Below are 23,018 nucleotides of genomic sequence, written 5' to 3' on the forward strand. Positions count from 1 at the left end.
AGGGGCTACTGATAGGACGTCTACTGCTCCCCTGGCTCAGATTATCGGCATGTCTCAGCATGCGATGTTTAATACCGTACCTTGACTTTAAGACCTCTAATGTCCCATAACTTTCAAGGTTTGGCTTTTTATGACGAACCCCATGAAGAATTGTCGCCCACCACTGCACCAATTAGCGTTATCTTTAATAATAAGTGGTTGTAAGTGACGAGAGAAGGCGCCCTGTTCTAGTTGTAATTATTGCAGGCGGGTGCAGCTGCACTACTTAGGGAGATGATGATAATTATTTTTCATTTTTTTTTTTTTTTCATTGCGGGTTGATTATTTAAGAGCATCATACACTCATCAGAGTAATCAGGAGAGAGTGATTAGTGAAAATCCACGAGGCTAACAGCTGCCACATTAAACACTTGCCTCTGTTGCCAACACACAGAGTCAGAGCCCTTCCACAGGACAGAGACGAAACGAAAGCACTTCACCTTCAACTCCGCGACCGCATGTTTGTTCGAAAGTCAAGGCTCAGGGCACACGGAGAATGAGAGTAAAGAAGAGTTCCCCATGAAAAGGCGTGTTGTTGTGCACCAAGGTCAGCCCTCAATGCTTCAATTCACAAGTACAGGAGCGCACTGAGGAGGGGGAGTGCACGTGTGATATGGCTTTTTTAAAAAGTGCGGGAAATAGAGACAGTTACTGAGCAGTGACCTTGCCCTCCTCCGGAATTGTGTCCTATTGTATTAAAATGAGTGAACGATGAATGCTCCGGTGAGCGAGGGCGGTTTTGATGAGGCCTGTGTAGTGACAGGTTTTTTTTTGGATGGTGCATCGGATTGATTGTTAGATCACAGGCTGTGGTGATCTAACAACCAATCCGATGCACCATCCAAAAAAACCCTGTCTCAATCAGAGGCCTGTGCCACGGCCATGTCCGGTGTTCATGCTGCGTTGCTTGCCACTGTGTAAGGCCTGCTAAACTAAGGGCTAATTCTCTTAGCCCAGATGTTGCCTGAGCACAGTCCTGGGATCCCACTGGGTTGATGAGCTCAATCAGTGAAATGATGAAAAGATGATTTTGTCCCTGTAATTACAGTGTGTAAACTACTTAGCTAGGATTGCAAAGGAAGTCATTTTCTAATTACGCTGGAACCCCGTTGTCTAATGGTGGATGTTTTGTTGTTTTTGAGAGCGCGGGAGAGAGACAGAGAAAGAGAGAGAGAGAGTGAGAGATCGAGAGGAGGAATATACATAAATATATATATATATATATATATATATATATATTTATGTGTGTGTGTGTGTGTGTGTGTGAGAGAGTGAGAGAGAGGAACTTCACGAGGGGTCTGTGCTCTGCTGCTGCGGCTGGAAAAAAAGACCATCATAAGGGCAAGATGGCTGCCAAATGAGAGTTCATTGAATTATCAGCCCAGTTAATGTGCCTTGGATTATGCTCTTTGTTTGTCAGTTTTTTTCTTCTTCCTGTAGATGCCATAGCTTAATGAGATACTGTAAGTGGCATTACCAGACTCCTGCTGGGATTTTGTGATGACTCGTTTAATGACTTTTGTTTTAGTGCCTCCAAGTGCTTTAGCAACTGAAAGTAGACACATTTAGTTTTTCCTCCATTTTTTGCCATCTCTTTTGCAAATACTGAGCAACATAAAAGACAGTGTAAAAACAACATTATGCCGTCTCTTTAAATGATACAGCGACATCGGATGGTTTCCATGCATCAGGGGTGTGTGTATGTGTTGGGGGGGGGGGGGGGGGGTGTACTCTTAAAGAAAGCAAAAGATGTCAGTATGTTGCGGACTGAAGAAGCTCCATTCTTTGAGATCTGCGTGAGTTCTGTTGGAGCTGGCTGCCGTCCTGCAGGGCCCAACCATCTGATGCAGCCTACACCATGTGGATAGGCTTCTCTTGTGCAAGGCATCCCCGACGCACCCCACACTGTTAACACACCCCATCGTACGCCAAAGCTTTGTTTGTGTCCAGAAAGAACAGGTGGTCTGTGCAAACAAGAGCAACTGTTTACACATTAGTGATTTAAAATACATTCTATATGCACGTGCCTGCTTGCATATGTGCGTGTGCGTGTGTGTATGAGAGAGAGAGAGAGACAGCATGCAAGAGTGGGTGTGTTTGCATGTGCGTGAGGGCGACGAGTTGAGGAGACAGTGTTTATATTTCTTCGCGGTGAGCTGTGTGCGAGCGCCATTGAAAGCATCAGGGGAAGCTCATGCATGCACAGTTTATACACAACGCCCACGCACACAAACACACACACACACACACACGCGCACACACACACACACACACACACATTAATGAGTTTATGTTACAGAACTTTACACTTCGACATTTTCACATCTTTGTTGTCTGCATAAATGTGATTTGTGAACAGTTTGTCATATGAAAGACTGATGGTAAACCTCATCAGCGCTGTCCTCCAACTCATACAGGTGCAAACACAGCTGTTCACCACTAAGCAGACCTGTTTTTATACCCTGTAGCTTTGAGTATGTTGCCAGAGCATCTTATTTTCCCTCAGTTGCCTTCAATGCCGCCAATCTGCATTCGTGAACAAACATACAAAATGAATCGAAAGCCTCCTTTCACCAAACGTGAAATAGCTGACTCCCAAATAACATCACATCACCGCTGCACCAGATTTATTTTTACAGGGCACGAGCCAGATTTTTTTGATGGTTGTAAAAGGAGTGGCATAGATTTACTGCATCCACAACAAATGTGTATGTATTCCTTTATGAGTTCTTTAGCTATTACTCACAAGGAGCTAGTTTGTCAGTGCTGTGTGTGCTCTTTCTGTGCTCTGTACTCCTGCAGTAATGAATGGTGCTGGTTAGACTATTCTGTCTCCGTCAGGCTTTTGGGGGGCCTACAGAGAAGCTCCTATAGGGTTTCATTAATCTGGCTGTCAGAAAGTATATGGGTGCTATCTTTTGTACAGGTCATGGTGGGCAGCTGTGCTACCACTGGCCTCTTCCTTGTTCTGGCTCTTCATCCCCTGACAGGGCAGTCCACAGGATGGTTGGCTGGCTGATTTGGTGGGTGGGCGCGTGGGTGAAGCGAGACACAGAGGGCATAATGCATGGCAGGGGGCTTTTACTGTCTGCTCATAAGCCTGCTCTGTATCAGTGAATACAAATGTTGTTCTACGCCAACTGGGATAGTCAGGGAATTCCAGGAATTCTCAGGAAATCTCTTGTTATGTGATTTAGAAGTAGGCAAAAAACAAAAACTGCACATAATCTGGGACATCAACAGACATGTAAAACACCATACACTGTATGAGGTATAAAGGTGTGTGTAACATTAAATACCTATTTCATGAGGTGAATAGTGTGAATGAATAACATTTGTATTATGTGTCATGCATACAACAATGCATGATGAGAGAAATCAGAATAAACACTCGTTGAATAACCCATCTCTACTTATTAGTTATCGAACTATATAAACTTCACCTCTTCAAAATTAAACAGCCATTCTGATTTTTGATCATCTGAACACCAGAATATTTCAGGATTTTGTTCTCCCGTGTCATGGAAAATTGCTCATCTTATATAATCACATTATCAACTGTATAAATGAAAAAAAATATGTTTAACATCTGACTTTCATGTGATGTATGGTTTGTATGATCACAATGCCCACTCGTGTTTTTCTACTTTCTTATAGATCACCTTTATTTTAGGTTACATTAGATAGGCCACTGTGACTGTTGGTTGCAGGCTCATGCAGCAATGTGTGGTGCATTCAGCTTTCAGCTCAACCATCCACATACATTATTAATGCTTTTTAACTGCTGTTAAAAAGAAATATGAAATATGCACTTCTGATCTATAAATTTCATTCCGGTGTCAGCGCTCCATGGATTTACAATATTGCCCATCCATCCTAGCTGACAATATGCTGCAACTACAAAGTGAAAAGATTACACTTCCACCCTCCTGTAGATTAAATACTGAAATACAGAGTCCTTAGTCTGACTGCAGTAAAAATAACTGCAACCATGTTTGATACCGTCAGATCCAAAATCATCCAGAATGCACAGCTCCGATGGCTGGTTTAATTGTGTATGTGTCACTTTTTTCTTTTTCTTTTATTGGCTGTGCTAAATCACACCTGCTCCTCGTTTGTGTACGTGCGGCCACACCTAAGAGGCGCTACTGTGACACGATGCTTAAAAACAATCAAGCCCTCTCTCAAACTGCACCAAAACGAGCCTAATCCACTCTGACAGAGAAACACCTGATGGCCCTGCATACCACTCCAGTCTCCAACAATTCCTACATAACCTAGTACACACACACACACGCACACACACACACACACATGCACACACACACACACACGCACGCACGCACGTACGATGAAGGTTTTATGCCTCCGTCTTATGCTTAGTTAATCAGAGGAATACCACTTTAACAAATATGAAGTGGATCTGGTGTATGCTAATATCCTCCGCTCACTTCCTCCCTGTCAGATATGATTAGGTCAGGCCGGTTTCCTTACATTGATCTCAGTGCAGAGCAGACAGGCTGCTCACACCAGCCGTGGCTGCAGGCGCGCTAGCTCTTTATCTGTTTGGTTTGGTATACTTTCATGACTGATTCAGGTTGCTATGGACCATAGGGAGCAGCAGGTGGCTGAGACTTGCTGTCAGACATTTTTTTTAAATCTTGAAAGCCTTTATTTACATTAAATCTGGTAGTAGTCTTTGATTCAGGTTGTGTTTAGTTTGGGTTGCTCTTTTATTAAGTGCCTTACTCATGCTTTCAGCTCGCTGGCCATGGCAGACATGTGGCACACATGCATTGCTAAATAGTTACGTTTATTACCTTATTTGACAGGGACAGCGCACATTAATAACATTTCTAAAGATATGCCAGGCTAATTTTCATCTGTTGTCTCCGGGCAGGCGGTTGTTAAAATCACAGATGTTGGGAATAAAAGTGTTGGAAATACAATCGATTAAAAAACAGAGACAGTCCTTAAAACACACAGAATCAACAGATAGCATGATAAAACAATGTTAGGCCCGGTGAAGTGTGGGTATTGTGTACAGTAACTATGGCAGGAGCTTGTTATAGTCACTGTTCAGCTCTTACACAAGGGATAAACCAATACCGATACCGATACTGGGCCGATATGGACTTGATTAGCTGCATCGGGTATCAGTGAGAATGTTCTATGTTTATATACCATATACTATATGCTATATATTAGTATACTGGATTTTGTTGCTGCTTTTAAAAATGTATACTTGAATTGTAATTCATGTTAATGCTAAATATGTTTTGCCAAGTTGCTGGTGTACAATTTATTATTTTGATAAATTTCCATCTTTGCATTTACTTCCTACATTTTATTTACAAAGTTATGAAATCAATGTTCAAGTTGAGTTTGATGTTTCTTTACACATAAAAGAACGATCCCGGTCACTTCCACACAGTGAGGCTTACAGCTTATTCATTAAATGCTGGTATTGGATCGGTACTCTGTATCAGCCGATGCCCAACGCCCAGGTATCACTGTCGGGGCTGAAAAAGTCAGATTGGTGCATCCCCGTCTTACACGAGGCTCTTATTAATGTTGTGGAGAAGGAATGGTTGGTTCTTACGTTGCTGCAATAAAAGAAATGCACACACAACTATTCAGTATTTCAAGTCATTTGATGCTGCAGACGCGTATCCATTTGAAGTTCAGTTTGATCAATCATTATTGATTGGATGCAGCCTTAAAATTGGATACACTGTACAATATTACACATCCAAGGCTACTGTACAGTAATGACATTAATAGATTAAAATGCGGTAATAGCTCAAATGACCGTAATCCTTGAGAGTTGGTGGGAGGTGGGGGGGGGGGGGGGCATCCTCTGCTCCCCCCCTCTGTTTTGGTGCTCAGGAAGACCAGGTTAAGGAATATGAAGTGGATCTGCTGTATTATAATACAATTTACTCACTTTTTTCCTGTCAGGTATGATTAGATCAATAGCAGGTTACATTGATTCTCTACAGCTCAGAGCAGACTCACTGCTCACACCAACTATGGCCAGCCTGCCAGCTTTGTATCTGTGTGATTTTGTGTACATCATTTTCATGACTGACTGAGGTTGCAGTCCAGGATGATGTAAGCCTGTGTTAATTCAGTGTGGACAGTGCAGGCTTTGTTCTGTGCCCTTTGGTGCTGCACTAGAGCTGTGCCGGGCTCGCTTATGTGACCTCGACCATTGTAGCGCGATGTGAATTTGAAGCTTTGTTTTGCTGCTGCAGTTGAATCAAAAACAGAAAAAGGGAGGGGAGGGGGGGGGGGAAGTGAAGCATATTTTAGCTTTCTATTTGGATATTCTTCCTTTAACTTTAGTTTGCATTTTTGCATCATCAAGTTGTTTATTTCCCTCAGTACTCCTGTGACATAATTATCCGGGTAAAGGTTTTATTCAAATATGCAATAGACCTGCTGAAAAAGCTTAACTTTAATCTTTTTTTTTTTAAGCGCAGATTTGTGAAATGCAAAGGAAGGGCAAGTAGAAGCAGACAGTCTTTGAGGTTTGTGCTGCCTTAGTATGATGTGTCAGTACAAAATGAGATCAAGACAAAGATTCTCACTTCACCCTTTAGTAAAGATGAGATATTTGTTGAGGAAGCCTTTGTGGTTCAACTTAATCAGCAGTTTCATGGCCTCTAACATCAATCTAAAACCACAGGTATACAATAAGACAGGATGACGAGAGTCAGAACTTACTTTGCTCTATTTCCTGACCTATTTGTTGTGCATCACTGGCATTATACAGCAGCTGCAAGAGTACAGATTTACACCGTTAATTGACAGCTCAGAGCCCCACTTACATTATACTCACCTGTTCTTGGTCTATCTGAGCTGGGGATTTTTGTATTTGAATAATGTATTTGTTTTGGCAGAATTCGATTAACCTTCATTTTTTGTGTTCTTTTTAGGTCTGGGCTACAACAAACAGACATTTCATCTGAACAGCATGAATCAACATCCTGTTTCAACTGAATAAGTGCAAACAGTCAGCACACAGTTCACTGCTAACCTTCCGACCGTCCCACACACACACACACACACACCCCTGACCAACATACTGTAACATCAGCCAGTGCCTGAAAGGACAGCTTCATTACCCCGTCCACCCACCCAATTAGGAGCCAGATGGCCCTTCTGGCCAATCAAATCATGGATGCAAGGATTCTCAGCAGCATGAATGGGAGAGCAGAGCTTTCCCAGTTCTTGAGGGTCACCAATCAAAGCATGGTCTCCCAGGTAAATTCCACCCAGGATGACAGTCGCAAGAACAGGAAGTATCCCTGCCCGTTGTGTGGAAAGCGCTTTCGCTTCAACAGCATTCTGTCCCTTCACATGCGCACACACACCGGCGAGAAGCCCTTCAAGTGCCCGTATTGCGACCACAGGGCTGCCCAGAAGGGAAACCTGAAGATACACCTCCGTACTCACAAGCAAGGCATTCTGGGTAAAGGCCGTGGACGAATTAGGGAGGAAAATAGATTACTTCATGAGCTTGAGGAAAGGGCGATAATAAGGGACAGGCAGACGCGGGCTGGTCATGTTGGCCAACAGCAAACATCCAATATAAACCAACTTCAAAAGCCCCAGCTGTTAGAGACTGTCCCGACACAACCGCCATTCTTAACCATCTCTGGTGCTGCAGAGAGCCAGCCACACACATCCACATCTCCTAAGGTGACTCCCATCCATGAAGATCCCATCCAGCCCCAACCCACCGGCTTCCGCTGCTCATTCTGTAAGGGAAAGTTCAGGAAGCAGCAGGAGCTTGAGCGCCACATCAGGATCCTACATAAACCCTATAAATGCACCTTGTGCGAGTTTGCGGCTTCACAGGAGGAGGACCTCATCGCCCACGTTGAGACGACGCATATAACCGCTGATTCGGGATCAGGGCAGAGGCCCGCCATCGGGGCCGGCGACAAGAAGAGGCCCGCTGGCGAATTCCCCTGCGAGGTGTGCGGCCAGACATTCAGCCAGGCCTGGTTCCTGAAGGGTCACATGAGGAAACACAAGGACTCTTTTGAGCACTGCTGTCAGATCTGTGGCCGTCGTTTTAAAGAACCCTGGTTTCTCAAGAACCACATGAAGGTCCACCTAAATAAGCTGGCTGCCAAGCGTAATCTCCCTGCTGAACATGAGACCTCTGTTAACATGGAGAACCTGACACAAGACCACCAGAGCAACCTCTACTCACAGTACATCACCCGAATTCACAACAGGTTCCTCACAGCGGCGAGAGCCGACCATCAAGATTATAGCCAGCTGCTCGCCACAGCTGGCGTTGACATGAAGGTTAGGGAGATGTTAGGGAGGATGATTTCCTCAGGTCCAGGCCCTTTGACAGATGCAGAGAGCTCCTCCTTACTGGGTTTAAATCATCTCCACCCTCCACTGAGCTCCACTGGCATGGACTATCTGCAGAAGGTCATGTCTAACAGAGATGCACTCAACAGCAGCAGCAGCTACCCAGGCTGGCAGATCATGACACCAGGGTTGCCTGTTGAACAGCAAATGTTCGGTCTTAAAGACCAGCAGCAGAGCTCCCCCTACCTGCCTGAGAGATGCGTCCCTGTAGACGATGGCGACCAAGACACTCAGGCCATCAGCAGGCCCGGTAGCCCAGGCAGCATGAGCCGTCATGGGCAGAAAGAGATCATCACAGAGACGGGGAGCTCCCACTCTGGCAGTGGCCTTGATCATCAACCGCTATCTTCTTCTCCAGTTACAGGTAATTCAGTCATGGAAAGCTCTTTTTTCTGAATTTTTTTTTTTTTTTGAGGATAAATGAGGATAGCAGGATATTATTTTCGTGCTTTCCAAAGTTTGACATCCTCAGGGTCTAATGAGGGACTGTAAGATCCCTTGTTTCTGGTCCTTGAACCATATCGCGTATTAAAAATATGAACATGTCTTCCTCGGCTGCTTAGATTTTGACCGTACATTTTGCTTTTAACTTAAAAAAAAGATTTGGCCATTTTTCCTTTAATTGAACGCAGAGACGCAGAGACGCAGAGATGAAATGCAACATGAAAGCCTTCGCCACCTGAATTCAAGCCAGAACAGTTGAGGTTTACAATGGTTTAATCCGTGTCTTGCATACGGAATCACTGTTTGTCAGGTGTTGTTGCTAAGATGACAGACCTCATTACGGCGCTCTAATTAAATCAGTGTAGAATATCACAACAAAGGATCAAACCTCTGCGTCTCATAATCTTGTCTATATGTTTTTTTTTTAAAGTGGGAATATAGTAGCGAAGTGACAGCTGTGGCCTCATCTCTCTTCCCACTTGGTGTAGGTGGACATGAAGCGCAGGGTCAGCAACACCACCACAGATATTACTGTCATCCGCAAGGACTTTGTCTTCCTTTAAAAGATAATGGCATCATGTTGAATTGTAGGGATAATTAGTACCCTCTATTTTATATCCGTCACATCCCCACCCCTTGCCTACGGGGGCACAAGATGTTAATGCATGCCATCTGGTGTTTTTAATGATTTGATACATACCACCCAGTGATTTTTATGATTTGATCTACCACCTGGTATTTTTATTGATAGTCTTCTGTTCCACCTGGTGATTTGGATGATTCGGCTCTCTGGGTAAATGTCTTTCTTGTCATGGCATCCTGCTAACATGTTATCATGAGCCTAAATTACTGCTATAACAGCATTGTTAAGAGAAGAGAAATAAATCCAAAGTTTTGTTCTGTTTCTTCACCAGCTTACGACTGTGGTTATTTTCCACTGGAGTGCTGCTGTTATGTACGTCCAAGTCTGCCGCGCTCTTGTGGGATTTGATCCAGCATCCTCTTAAATGATGGCCGTATAGCAGAGATAAATGGATCAGGTCTAATCTCATTTGATGTTTTGTTTCCATATTGTACACACATACTGGTATCTGCATATTTACATGTAAATGCTCGCTGTTTATGGGCAAATCCCTCTCTGGTTGCTCTTTTAGAAACATATTCAAGCTCTGTTGTTTTTACTTTCCCTCTTCTCCCCTATCTCCAAGACCATACGGTGTCACTTCCAGAAACATTTATGATAGCTGGCTAGCTGAGGATTTGCGTGCACACAGTTCTGGGATGGCACATTCAGTATCAGACTCTAATTTCAGTCAATATTAAGCATGGAAACTAATTCATTGTAAAGGTCAGGCGTCATTGCTTTCGTCAATGATGGATCCGGCAGGCTCTCGCTCCCCCTCTCCTCCTCTCCTCTCTGTTCTTAGTCTTGTGTAATGGTAGACTCACTCTGGGGGCTTAGCACCGCATTGTTTAGCTCTGACAATATATCCCAGAGACCTCTGCAGCTGCTCCCTGCGCTCACAATGACAGATTAATTAACACAATCACACGCTGCTGGCCCTGGCTCAACACACAGGTCTGCTGCGGGACAGATAGGTAAATCCTACACATATGGAGAACACGCACCACTTGATGAGGGTTTAATAACAGGGATACGTTTTTGCGGAGGTGGGGGGGGGGGGGTTGTAACTGATCAAGTCTGTCTGTCTCGACGGTTGGACGTGGAGGAAGAGAGAGAGTGAGTGTTTTCTAATTCAGGAGAGCAGAGATGCTGAGGAAGAATTACCACTGCCAGATGTTCAGCTTGAGGAACATTGATTAGTCCAGAATTACTGGCTGCATTATTCATAGTCAGCCTATGGTGGTCATGAAGTTATTGATGTTCTCAATATGGATAGCAAATATAGTACAGTCATGGCTGTCAGAGTGAGAGACGGCGTCTTTGCTCGATACATTCCAGATACAGTGCTGGATTTAGATTTTTAACTGCACAAGCCCAGCACGTTAAATTAGAAATTGCGTTTTGATTTCAACAGAAGTGTCATGAATTACTTCTCTCAACATCTCACCAGGACTAATTTGAAAATGCACTTTGACTTTAATTATAATCTGAGATTAAGACTAACGACTCTTTTTAAAATGATAAACTAATGAAGGGTGCACGCTTCAGGCCTCTGACCTACATTGGACCAGTTAGATCCCGCCTCAGAATAAAAACATGCCGACCAAACGTAAAATGCTCTGACAGTTATTAATTAGTCCCATTCAATACTCTTAACCTTCAGGTCAGTGAGCAGACACCATGTAATGATGTTGTCCCCACATGTGTTTTGTCCCTTCTTCCCATGCTTTTAAACTTCTTTTGCTGTAAGCGTTAAAGCTATAAGGAATGATAAGCGTCTGTGAAGCTGTGACTGGTAATACCAGCAGTGGTTTACCCAGAGACATAAAGCAAGCTGCTCTACAGAGTGTCACTTTTCATTTGGCTGTTCCAGTTACATCAGTCTATTCTTTGTGATTGCTGACAGTAAAAGCATCTTTTAACCAAACGGGTCCTTATCTAACTCGGCCCTGTGTCTGGCTCAACAAATCCGGCTTCTTACTCAGAGATCACAGCCAGCCTGACTGGTTTGTCTGAACCGATTACCTGTTGGCTTTTCTGTCTCCCTCTCACTTCTGTCTTTTAATCCTCTTTTTAATTATTATTGCAGATATGAGGCTCAAATTAAGCTCAAAATGCTTGTTTTCCTAGCATGCAGATAAAAAGATTTACCCAGGGAGTTCTGAACACCTGCCTTGAAATATTGTTCCACCATCTCCTGAATGCCATTTGGCTTAATTGACTTGGAAACGTCCCAAATGCGTCATTGACGATGTGGTCTAATTAATATTAATAATATATGCTATTATAAACATCAAAGAACATCTGGTGCCCCTGTTTTTCTCACCAGTCTTGTGTGTTACTCCCTTTCCCTCTCTCCCTCACTCTGTTTCATCTTAAACCAAACCAGCCACACTGTATCTCTGCTTTGCATTTCAGGTGCTTGATTGCATATACAGAAAAAGCCAAAACCTTACTGTGTATAGAGTTTGATATCTACAATATAATGCCAAATGCCTGTAAGCATATAGTATGTGAGCCTGTGATTGCATTGACGATGTATGGCTGTAAATCTTAAAGCTTATTTCCCTATGAAATGAATCACTCGTCCAAGCCCAGCTGCATGCTTTTTCCAAAGACACGGCTCAGTTGAGGAATTGTTTTACTTATTTATTTACCTTTCTCCTCTGCCTTTCACATCCAGTAAAGGCGGATAACTCATATGCATCACTTCATTAGTTGCTCTGTGTTAGGTGAGAGAGGCTGGAGTTTGTAATGATGCAGTAATTGGAGTTTTGGTTGATAAATCTAAGCTCTAAAATTACTCCCCTCACATAATGTGAGCCTCGGCAGTGTAAGTAAATCTTAAACTGATTAAGTTAGCATGAACCAGGCAATCACAAAGATGGCACCCGTCCAAATGAAGAGAAGGAATAGGCAGAGTCTTCGTTCTTCGTATTGTTTTACTGCTCTCGTGTAGGCTGGCAAATGGGTTTAGGAAGGTCCACGCTGAAAGATGAGGTCAGATATATGTGTTTTCTGCATTCGGAGCTGGCCGCTAATGTCATCGTAATTCCAGCCGCAGAATAATTGAGATGTATGGCGTGTCTGACACCAGTTCCATTAAGCTGTTTGGATTTTTTTTATTTCTTACTGGAGACAAGGGTGTGGCACCGTTGAAGTCTCTTTCCCGCTCTCACACAGCCACGCACATTCATGCACGCACATTCATGCACGCACACATTGAATCCAACACACTGTACACACTGTACACACTGTAGACACACAAACTGTGCAAACAGGGGTGACTACCTTCAGTTCAGGGGTGCGGATTTGCCATTTCAGCAGTGATTTTTCAATTTCATTAGGTTCAGCTATTATTTCGGTAATATGTGGGCTTTGTTTTATGGTTTTTCGTACGTTTGAAAAGTCAAAAAGTCAAACAGCCCTCCTTTTACTACCATTCACCTCACAGAGGTGGTTTTTCCAATAAAGTTGGAAACAAAGTAAAGTAACAACTACAGATCATTAGATTTGGATTTACCTCAGAGAATTACCTCAGGGTCAGATCTTGAGGCGTATGAAATTGATATTTCTCTGTCGGGGATGAATCACCGTTGTAACTCAGATATTAGTCCATTAAAGAAGAACAATAAGGCATCACTATGCATAGAATTAAATTAATGGTCGTGGGTTTATCTCCCAATCCCAGACGCATCCCTAAAAGACACAGTATAATGTATGACCTGACCTTCAAATGCCAGGAGAGTGTTGGGCAATAAACTGCCAATATTTGTGGCTTAATGGCGCCGGATGACTTTTACTGTAATTGGAATGGCAGCGAAACAGCTGGGCTGTTTAAAGACAGTGCAAGGCTGAGGTCTCAGACAATCACGAACTCAAAATGGTCACAGGGAGTGTGTTTAACCCTGGAGGGAGTTTCTGTGATAGCTATAATGATTAAACTGTAGGTAAACAGAGGGAAGAAGACGTTTAAATTACCTTTAATTAAAAGTTGTGGTGAGCAGGATCAAATCTTGTTTCCAGATGGATATTTTTCATCGGCTAAAAGGAGAAAAATTACCATTGTCATTCTCCACAATAACACACTTTGTACTTTTTGAATTATGGCTCCAACACACCATTTTTCACGAGTAGGAAGCAAAAATAAACTCAGCTACAGTACATGGTGCGGTTAATCAGAACTGCTCACATGTTGGACTTCGTTATTTTTGACTGGGAAACCCACTTACTGGTTTTGATGGAATGAGGTTCTTGTCTGCGACATCTGCCTTGTTCTACTTGCTTTGAATTTGACTGTTTATTGTTTCTGGAAGAATCTTGTTTGGTGTTAACATCTTTGGGTGTATTTATTGCACATGGTGGTGGCGTCCATACTGTAAAATGATGGATCACTGGAGCTGAAAGCTGATTACAAGCTTGATTTACTGCAGGGCAGCGCTTAAATCATTCAACTCAGCCTGGTGTGGGATTGCAACATTTTTCATGTTTAGACAACGGTTGTTGGTACATACTTTTCTCAGAACAGAGTGCTCAGTATGACTCATATGCACACAGTTTCCTAATTTGATTTGGATTGTGTTGTGTCTTTGCTGTTTTTGTCTGTGTTAGGTGAGAAAGTCTACAGGTGTCCACTCTCCAGCGACTTCGCCGCTGCACAGACAGCCTCCCTCGGCTTCCATCTGGATCGCTACCACTTCCCCCACTGGCAAAACAGCAGGGATCTTTCTTCTCCACTGCAGCCCACCAGCAGCAGCAGCTCCAGCCCCAACCCCAACCCCAAACTCAGACCCAGATCCAGGGAAGACTGGAGCCCAGTCCACTATCTTGGTCTGGAGAGCCATGGTGAAAACGCCCTGCTCATCAAGCAGCCTGACCTCACTGACAAAGAAGCAGGTGTAGAGGGCTCTTTATCGGCTCAAACCAGGAAGTCCCAGTATGAGCCTTTAGATTTGTCTGTCAGGCCGGAGTCTGTCATGTCTCATTCGGGCATATCTCCGGCTGGACTGGTACAGATGTCTGGCGTTTTCAGTAATGGACTCTCCTCCTCCATTACCCGCCGGCTACAAAGTTACTCTAACGCTGCAGCTGAACTCGGCGTGAAACCTGCATATCAGTGTGACCTTTTGGTGCAGGGAACAAGAGAAGAGATGAACGCACAGAATGCCGGCTCCACAGGTCATGACGGTGAAGGTGAATTCGAGAAATCAGAGCTCGGGAGGGGGGACGAAAATGATGCCAAGTGGAAGAAAAATAATATCCTCGAGCCAGAGGAGCTGGGGCAGGTTGATTTCCAGAGACCTGGCGAGAAGAAGCAGGAAACACCAGGACTTTGGGGCAGAGCTGTGGCTCAATCTCCCATCTCCTCTCTGGAGAACTTGACTCCAGGACAGGCGGATCAAATCCAGCACCAGGGCGGCCTGCTCTCCTTCTTCAGATCCCAGGGGAACCTGAGCAGCACACCTGCCAGCGCACACAAAGCCAGTCCGAACGATGGCGGGAACATGGAGAAAGATGTTGCATCAGGTGAGCATCTATATCATGTATGTTAAATGCAGCTGTCACTGTTACCAAGATGAAGCCAGGGTGACATTAGCATTTAAAGGTGTCTACTGCCACCTAGTGGACACAAGCTGGTCTTTGCTTTTTTCCCCCCCAACTTGTTATCTCCTTTCAGATGCTTTGTGTATCACCCCCATCTCAATGTGATAGACCACTGCAGATGGCCATATAACAATATTACAGTTGGCTCACTTAATTCTAAATATACGAGGCTGACTAGCATGCGTGTCATTGTCAACCCCAAGGATGCTGTTACAGAAACTTTTAAAAAGGAAAACGTTTTTGGCAGTATCTCCACCATCATCACCTGACAGAGGAAGTGTAAAGAGTGAGTGTGAGTGTGTGAATAAATCAAGCCAATTACAAACAACACACCTCCTTTAGCACTTCACTTTTCTTTCTTCTTTTGCTTTCTCTTTTCTCAAATGAGGGCTGAAGAAGACACAGGTGTGTGCCACTGATTACCCTACACTTTAAAGGATGATATAATCTTCCTGTGTGATAGGTTACAAATCACCCAAACCAATGGAAGCCCACTGATGGAGAGGCTTAAACTCTTGTGCTGGTGTGATATGCTCGCTGAGTGCAGATTTAATAATGCTGTCTCTCAAGAGAGGGAATCCAACAGCTGGGGTCTTTGATATGCATGTATTATGAGTGCAACATGATACACCTTCCCTCTGATCCCCCTCTTATTCAGAAACTCAATATGTTCATGTGAAAGACAGGAAAGTGCCTGTCAACTCCATTAGGGATTAACATCTGTTCCCTTTCTTTATGATTCCAACAGCAAGATGTAGTTTTCTATTTGATTGTACAGATGGTTATAATAATACGCCGAAAAGCACCCCTCTCCTTCAACTCCTGCCACGGCCGTCGCACTGTTCATGTTTCTTTCTTGCTTTTATCGTGTATATAAAGTCAGTTGAATTACAAAAAAAAAAGGTCGGCATTTCGAAAAGCTGACCGCTTTGAGGCGTCGTATTTGAACAAGCCTCCTATTTTAAATTCCTTTAAAAATCTAGCAACAATTGACATTTCAAACCTTTTTTTTAAACTTCATACACAGCTCATTATTCTGTGACCATCGTTTGTGTTTCTAAGCAATCTGATCAATGTATTTGTTTCCTGCTCGGAGTTATTTCAAGCATCCCGTTTGTTTGCTGCAGATTGATCCTCCATATTTCTCTCTCTCCCTGAGGAGGAAGATGTCACAGACATAATAAACACCTGCCAGTCAAACTGGACACTGAGATGAGTAACTGACATTGAGAGTCCATTGAGTGTCCTCTAGAACTGAACTAAGCAGGTGGCCCGGCAGGCTGTCCTGTCTGCAGTGCTGACCAGGTGGCTTTGTCACGGGGCTGTCTCCTGTTGCCCCCATCCTCTCCATACTGTGTGGCACGTCGAGTGGCATGGTGACATATTGCCGGGCAGTTCGGACATGGAGTGATGTGTTTGTGATGACAGTTCAGGTCGGCTCCAATGTGCCAGCAGTGGTAATTGGCCAGATGGTGACCTCAGGTTGAACCTGTCTGCATGCTCATTAGTCTCGCTGAGCCCTCCCTTGTGTGTTAAACAGAAACTCTCATCTCCGCACTGCTTTGACTAAACCACTAGATGGCAACATTTACCACTCAACAGTTACGCTGTGGTAAAACCTGTAAATGTTTCTGTACCAGGTATTATGGCACGCTCTCATTTTTCACAGGCACAATTAGGACAACTATTTTTGAGAACACAGTCATGTGGCGCCTGGGATGCCTCAGGGTTCATCCCACTTTAAATCAGTTAACCAGTAAACCAAACCAGCTGTGTCTTCTGCCACATCAGACCAGGCCTCTCTCAGACGCATGAGAACAAGAGAATATGAGAAGATCGATAAAGAAAGGATTAAAAGTGAACGAACAACAGAGGACAGAGAGGAAGAAAAGGCCCCCGATTTGAAAGGTTGAAAGGGGTGAGTTATTATCTCATTGTCTGACCTCTGCATACCCTCCGCGGAGAGGGTGACAGAGAGCGAGAGAAAAAGGAGAGAGACAAGGAGCGAGAAAGATCACCATAGATGGAGATAGATGGAGCGACAGCGAGGTGAAAGAGGAGCGGTAGTGCGGCTGTCTCCATGAGCAGATGTCGTTTGAGGGCAGCGAGAGGGCAGCGCGGCCTGCCTTTGTGCCGTGCTTCTCCCCATAGAGATAATGAAGGGTGGAGCACTGGGAAGGATATGCAGTCATCACTCACTGTCTGTGTGCCATCAGAGCTCAGCCCTGTGTCATCCGTCACCATTCAGCTCCTCTGGCCCCCGTCGGCCCCGCCACTGTCATCATGGTCATTATCTCAGCCTATGACACACAACACACTCTCACTGCACACACACACACACACACACACACTCACTCACACTCTCACACACACACACACTCTCACACACACGGGAATTCATGCGTACAGGTGCAAGCATATACATGTGTACAAACTAAAGTCAGGCAGGGTATGGTATTACATATTTTATACAGTGCCTATACAATATTTGAGTTTCAATACTAATACCACAGTAAAATTGGTTCTCTGACACAAAAGAAGCCAAAGTTCTCAAATGTTACATATACCGGTAAACACAACCCATACAAGGGTTTTCAAAGTCTTAGACTGTGGGCTCGTTTTGCTCAACTCCTGGATGCCTATATGGGATCATGATTATGTTATTTGATCCCATAAGCACTCGACAAATGAGCGAAGATAGCCAAATATTGCTGTTTGACATGACGTCCGACTACACCAAATACATAAAAAGAGGTCTGTCATAAGGCATTTATTTGTTTCTGACTCTGGGAAAAAAACACTTCATCTCAGAACGATGTCTTTAACCAAATCACACACATTATATATGATCTTCTTTTACAACTAATGTGATAGCTAATGGGAATTTCTTTTTCACTCACTTTGGAAAGCTGATTTTTAGAAAGTAGTCTGACCAGAGTGCTGCTCTGCTACTGACACATTCTGTTTTGTACCACAATATTCTGAGGCCAGTCCCAGCCCTACTCATGGCAAGAGAAGGTTACAAACTTGTACCTAAAGGAATCGTTTAACATTTCGGAATATCGGCTTTTTAGTTTCTTGCTGAGAGTTAAATGAGAAGTCACCACCCTGATATTTGTACATTAAATATGAATCAACAGCCAGGAGAAGGTTAGCATAGCTAGCATCAAGACTGGAAACAGAAAGCCTGGCTCTGTCTGACGTTAAAACAATCTGCCTACTAGCACCTCTTACGCTCACTAAAAAATACATTATATCTCCTTTGTTACATTTCTTTACATACATATGAGAGGTAAAATGACACATCATGGTTTTACAGAGAGTTACGTACTGGACGCTTGCGTGGTGGTTGCATTGATTGCTAAAAGTAAGTCCGAGGAGGCAAGAAACACAAGTGGTCAAACGGTTATATGGTTTTTAAACAAACTCCGAGGTCAGCTTAACTTTCTTGAGAGACTAAGCTGAGCGATAGAACTACAACCCAAACTGTCTGTTGTAAACATCCATCGCAGTTTATGACTTCCTGGTTCACCTTTGACCTAGCATACATGCCATAGTTGTGTAAGTTTCCTGTGATTTTCCTCAGATAATCTGGCTGTACTGTTAGCTTGTTTACAATCTGTCTGACTGCCCGTGTTTCTTGTCTGACTTCGTTATAGTGATGTCGCCGTGTTCCCAGATCTCAGCAATAACTCCGGTGAGTACAATGTTATCATAACAGATGCAAACGATGGCCAAAATTACACAAGAACTGAACCAGAACTGTCCTTTAATACAGTCCAATGTCAGTATTATACAGAGTCAAAGTCAGTAATCATTCATTATGTTCTTCTTCCTTCACTCGTTCTCTCAACACCACACAATTCCACCCCCCTCATTTCCTGTCCAGTCTATTTTGTGCATCCGCGTGTGTGTGTGTGTGTGTGTGTGTGTGTGTGTGTGTGTGTGTGTGTGAGTGTGTGCGGCTGGTCTGAAACTGTGGCTCGAGCAGCCTATGAATGGAGGATCATGTGGTGAAGAGATGGATGGCTCCGAGCACACTGCTGTCTCCTCTAATTGTAAAATATTAGTTACATTAGACTGTTGCCTGTGATTAATGGAACTTATTTGGAGGTTGCCCTCTCTTGGACCTCCCCTCTCCTCTGGTGGGAGGGACGAAAGAAGAGCAGACCCAGGGAGACGATGGGGGAGAGAAAGAAAGGCGAGGGGGGGGGGGGGAGACACGCAGGGCAACAAGCGACTGATGCAAACACGAGACCTTTTGGCTCATTATTAACTGACTTTATGAAAGTGTAATGGGCTACGGGATTGTTCACATCATCTGAGTGCATTTACAAGATTTTAACAAGATTGAGGTAGATCTGTTCAGTCGCTCAAGTTACAATAGATGTGTAACATTTGGGAATTGTGGGTTTTTTCTGTTCCCTATGTGCTTATCCTTCATGACGGCAATTTTATAAGTGAGATTAAAAGATGCACAGAATCAGAAATGTTAATTATTTGCTGTCCACCCCCATTTCCTGTTTTTCCCACTTCCATTGATTGAGGCTTGAAAAAGAGACAGTTGAGTTTAACACCACAAACAGCTCTGTACCTGGATTTTGACAAAGCTTTTCTTTTACAATTGTTCCTCCCAGACAGCTCTCTGCTTCCTCGCTCACACACACACACACACACACACACACACACCTACACACACACACACACACACACACACACACACACACACACACACACACACACACGCACGCACGCACGCACGCACGCACGCACACACACACACACACACACACACACACACACACACACACACACACACACACACACACACACACACACACACACACACACACACACGCACACACACACACACACACACACACACACAACCCTCTGTGCCATCCTGATGATATTCAGATGTGTCAGGTCTTATCCTCTCTCCGACTGGTGTGTGAATGCCTGTGTGTGTCCTTTACGGCCATCAGGTTATTATACACCAACAGATGGAGCATTACCTTTTATTGCTCACACCGTCTGTGAGTTTTCCCACTTTTACCCCCCCAAAAAACACCTTTTTTATGTAGATGTGAAAGCGAGTGTTCAGCTGCGTACAGCTGTCTCAGCTCTGATGAGGAGCATGATAGAGAGGAAGAGGCGAGGGCGGGGTGAAAAGGCTGAGACAGCCCTCAGTTTTTGGGAAGTGATGTCAAATGACATCAGCACATAATGGTTTACTGTAACCATGAATCACAGAGAAACACATTAAAGTGTTAGACAGAGGGGAAAAGAGAAAGTCATTATATGAAGTAACATCTCAGAAATAGCACAGCAGTGAACAAGGACACGTAACTGCCGAGGTAGACAGGTAAATGAGTCATCCGCACAGTTTTTGTTTTGATCTTAGCTACACCTTCGGGCTTTGGTGTCATACTGAATTTTTACTAAGGTCACGTAAACTTCTGGAAGCTATTAACGGTCTGCTTTGTTGTCTGTATCTTAAAGGTACAGTCTGTGCTTTGTCATGTAGATTCACATTATTTGTAGCGGAGTTATGTAGCGGCCGCTAATGAGGGGGGACAGACAGGAAGTTTTGGCATACCTTGCCGCCCAGCTGCAGACGTCTGTCATTCCTCAACTCAACACTTGTGTGTGTGTTTATTTGTCTGTGTGTGCATGTGTCCGTGTGTTGTGTGCAGGAAATATGTTACAATGAATTAGAACTTGCTTTATAAAAACATCTCAGCCCATGAAGTGTCACACAGTGTTAGAAAGAGCAAATTGTTATTGTGAAAACACATTTTTAGAGTGTTATTTTATTCTTACATTTTTCTACAGTGACTCTCGCCCACTGTGACGAACAGGGAACTTGTTTAAGCCCCATTGGAACTTCACTGTGTGTGTGTGTGTGTGTGTGTGTGTGTGTGTGTGTGTGTGTGTGTGTGAGACTTTATTTCCCTCTGACATTTCAAAAGCTCAGTCAAAGTTGAACTTCTCACCTGCCAACATCTGGTCTAGAATACTGGAAACATGACCGTCAAAATTAGATTTAATATCCAGAATTGTAAACATAAATCTTTTTCACAAGGCTCAATCTCACCCTGCTCATTTTCACAAAGCTTTTTCTCGATTAGCACCCTGTACTCCTACCAAACCTGACTGAATGTGTTGTTTTGAGCCAGAGCTGTTGGTCTGTTTTAATTTGACTGGCTCACAGTGGTCAGCTGGGGACGAGGTTTGAGCTCTCTAACTGTATTAAGTCTTTTCTCTCTGTCTGCCCTCTTCATCTTTCCCAGCTCGGAAGCCGTTCCAGTGCAGGTTCTGCCCCTACAGCGCCTCCCAGAAGGGCAACCTGAAGACCCACGTCCTCTGTGTCCACCGCAAGCCCTTTGACAACAGCCTCTACCCCGACCGCCGCCTCCGGCGCTCGCACGCGCCCCAGAGGCCCTCCAGATTGCCTCGGAGCATCACGGGAGATAACCTTGCGCCGGGAAGAGACCAGATCGGCATGACATCGCTCTGTGGGACTTGATGTTGTCGTGGCAACAGCAGATACAGACAGTTATGATTATTGTTTTATCTTCATGTCGAAGGGGTTAGGATGATAGAAATTGTAAAAAACAAAAACAAAAAAAGAGTTAACAACCAACCTTGATGTACATTCCAGTGTTTACTTGAAGAGCCACAGTACGTATTTATCTGTAGCAAAAAAGCTGCCTATAATAATAATAAAGTCCGTTGTGATGTGAAAGTGTAGCGAGGGTATTTAGTGCCGTTCATTTTGTCAGAATTGTCCAAACGATTTACTTGTGTTTACACGCATCTATCAGTTCAACACTTGTCTGACAGGGAGAATGTACCGTGCCTGCCCAAAGCACTTGTTCTTTCATCCAGTAAATACCCTGTGTTACATTTTTGTAAATATCGCTCGATTTCCCTTCCAGTCCAGAAGTCTTGTCTATCTGTCAGGATATGGTGCCAGATGTTGGGGCTTTAATCGCGGCAGATGTAATGAAGTAGAATGTTGCACATCGGAGCTTCCATTTGTTCTGGATTCCACTCCAGGGAGAAAGCCTCTCTCACATATAATTATTGCCCATTAGCTCCTATGCTTCATGCCCTCGTGCTGGAACAATGCTCAATTAAGGGGAACCAAGGAAATGGAAAAACTGCAGAGATGCATCGATAGTACATTCAAATCCTTTTTTTCTTACGTTTTTTTCGTAAATTGAGTGGAACCAGCCATGTGTGTATGTACCAGATCTGCCCACTAGTATGAAATAGGCCCAATCAACACAGCTATCGTGTGCTGCCACGGCCGTGTATGGTAATTTTAGCATGATCTGAGCTGCCTCAGCCTCCTGTGCCAAAAGCCTGCCTGTACACCCAGAGATCACCTTGGGCAGCTGTGTGCCTGTTCAGCCGGGGCCTTGTAGCCACAGCGATGTGACTTTGACTGACAGTCGGCCTGACAACTCCATTCATGCGCCACCTGCTAGCTGTCAATCAGGGTGGCCATCCTGGGGCTATTGACGGAGCTGTCAGCCTGTGTGAGATGTGTCTGTCAAAGCCCACCCACTCTGCCACTCTGTCTCCCTGCCTGGGCAGTCTGACATTCGTTTACTGTCCCCTTTCCATCCCGTCCATTCCTCTCTCTTTCTTCCACTCTGTGTCCGTTCGTCTCTTCCCTGTTTCCCTTCAGAGACACGCCAGCCCCTTAATCCCCGATCCAATCACAGATTCTTCAGGTACACCATTGTCATCCTCAAACCCTCTGGTTTTTGTAATGGACTGCTTCACAAACACTTCTGCAGGTGACTCAGGCCTGATATACATGCAGTTTTATTGCTGCTTCTTGTATTTGTGTGTACCCCGTCAGCACTCTACGCCACTACTGCCACCAATTCTTTCT

At 44.1% G+C, this 23,018-nt stretch overlaps 1 long non-coding RNA gene across 1 annotated transcript; it reads left to right on the top strand.

The window, feature by feature from the left end:
• Positions 1-14,889: 14,889 nt before the first annotated feature.
• Positions 14,890-21,516, top strand: LOC306777240. The gene is made up of 3 exons (XR_013771970.1): positions 14,890-15,031; positions 18,769-18,806; positions 21,403-21,516. It is a non-coding gene; the product is annotated as an uncharacterized lncRNA (long non-coding RNA).
• The last annotated feature ends 1,502 nt before the right edge of the window (positions 21,517-23,018 follow it).

The sequence above is a fragment of the Melanostigma gelatinosum genome, assembly GCF_949748355.1.
Source record: "Melanostigma gelatinosum genome assembly, chromosome: 1".
Classification (NCBI taxonomy): Eukaryota; Metazoa; Chordata; class Actinopteri; order Perciformes; family Zoarcidae; genus Melanostigma; species Melanostigma gelatinosum.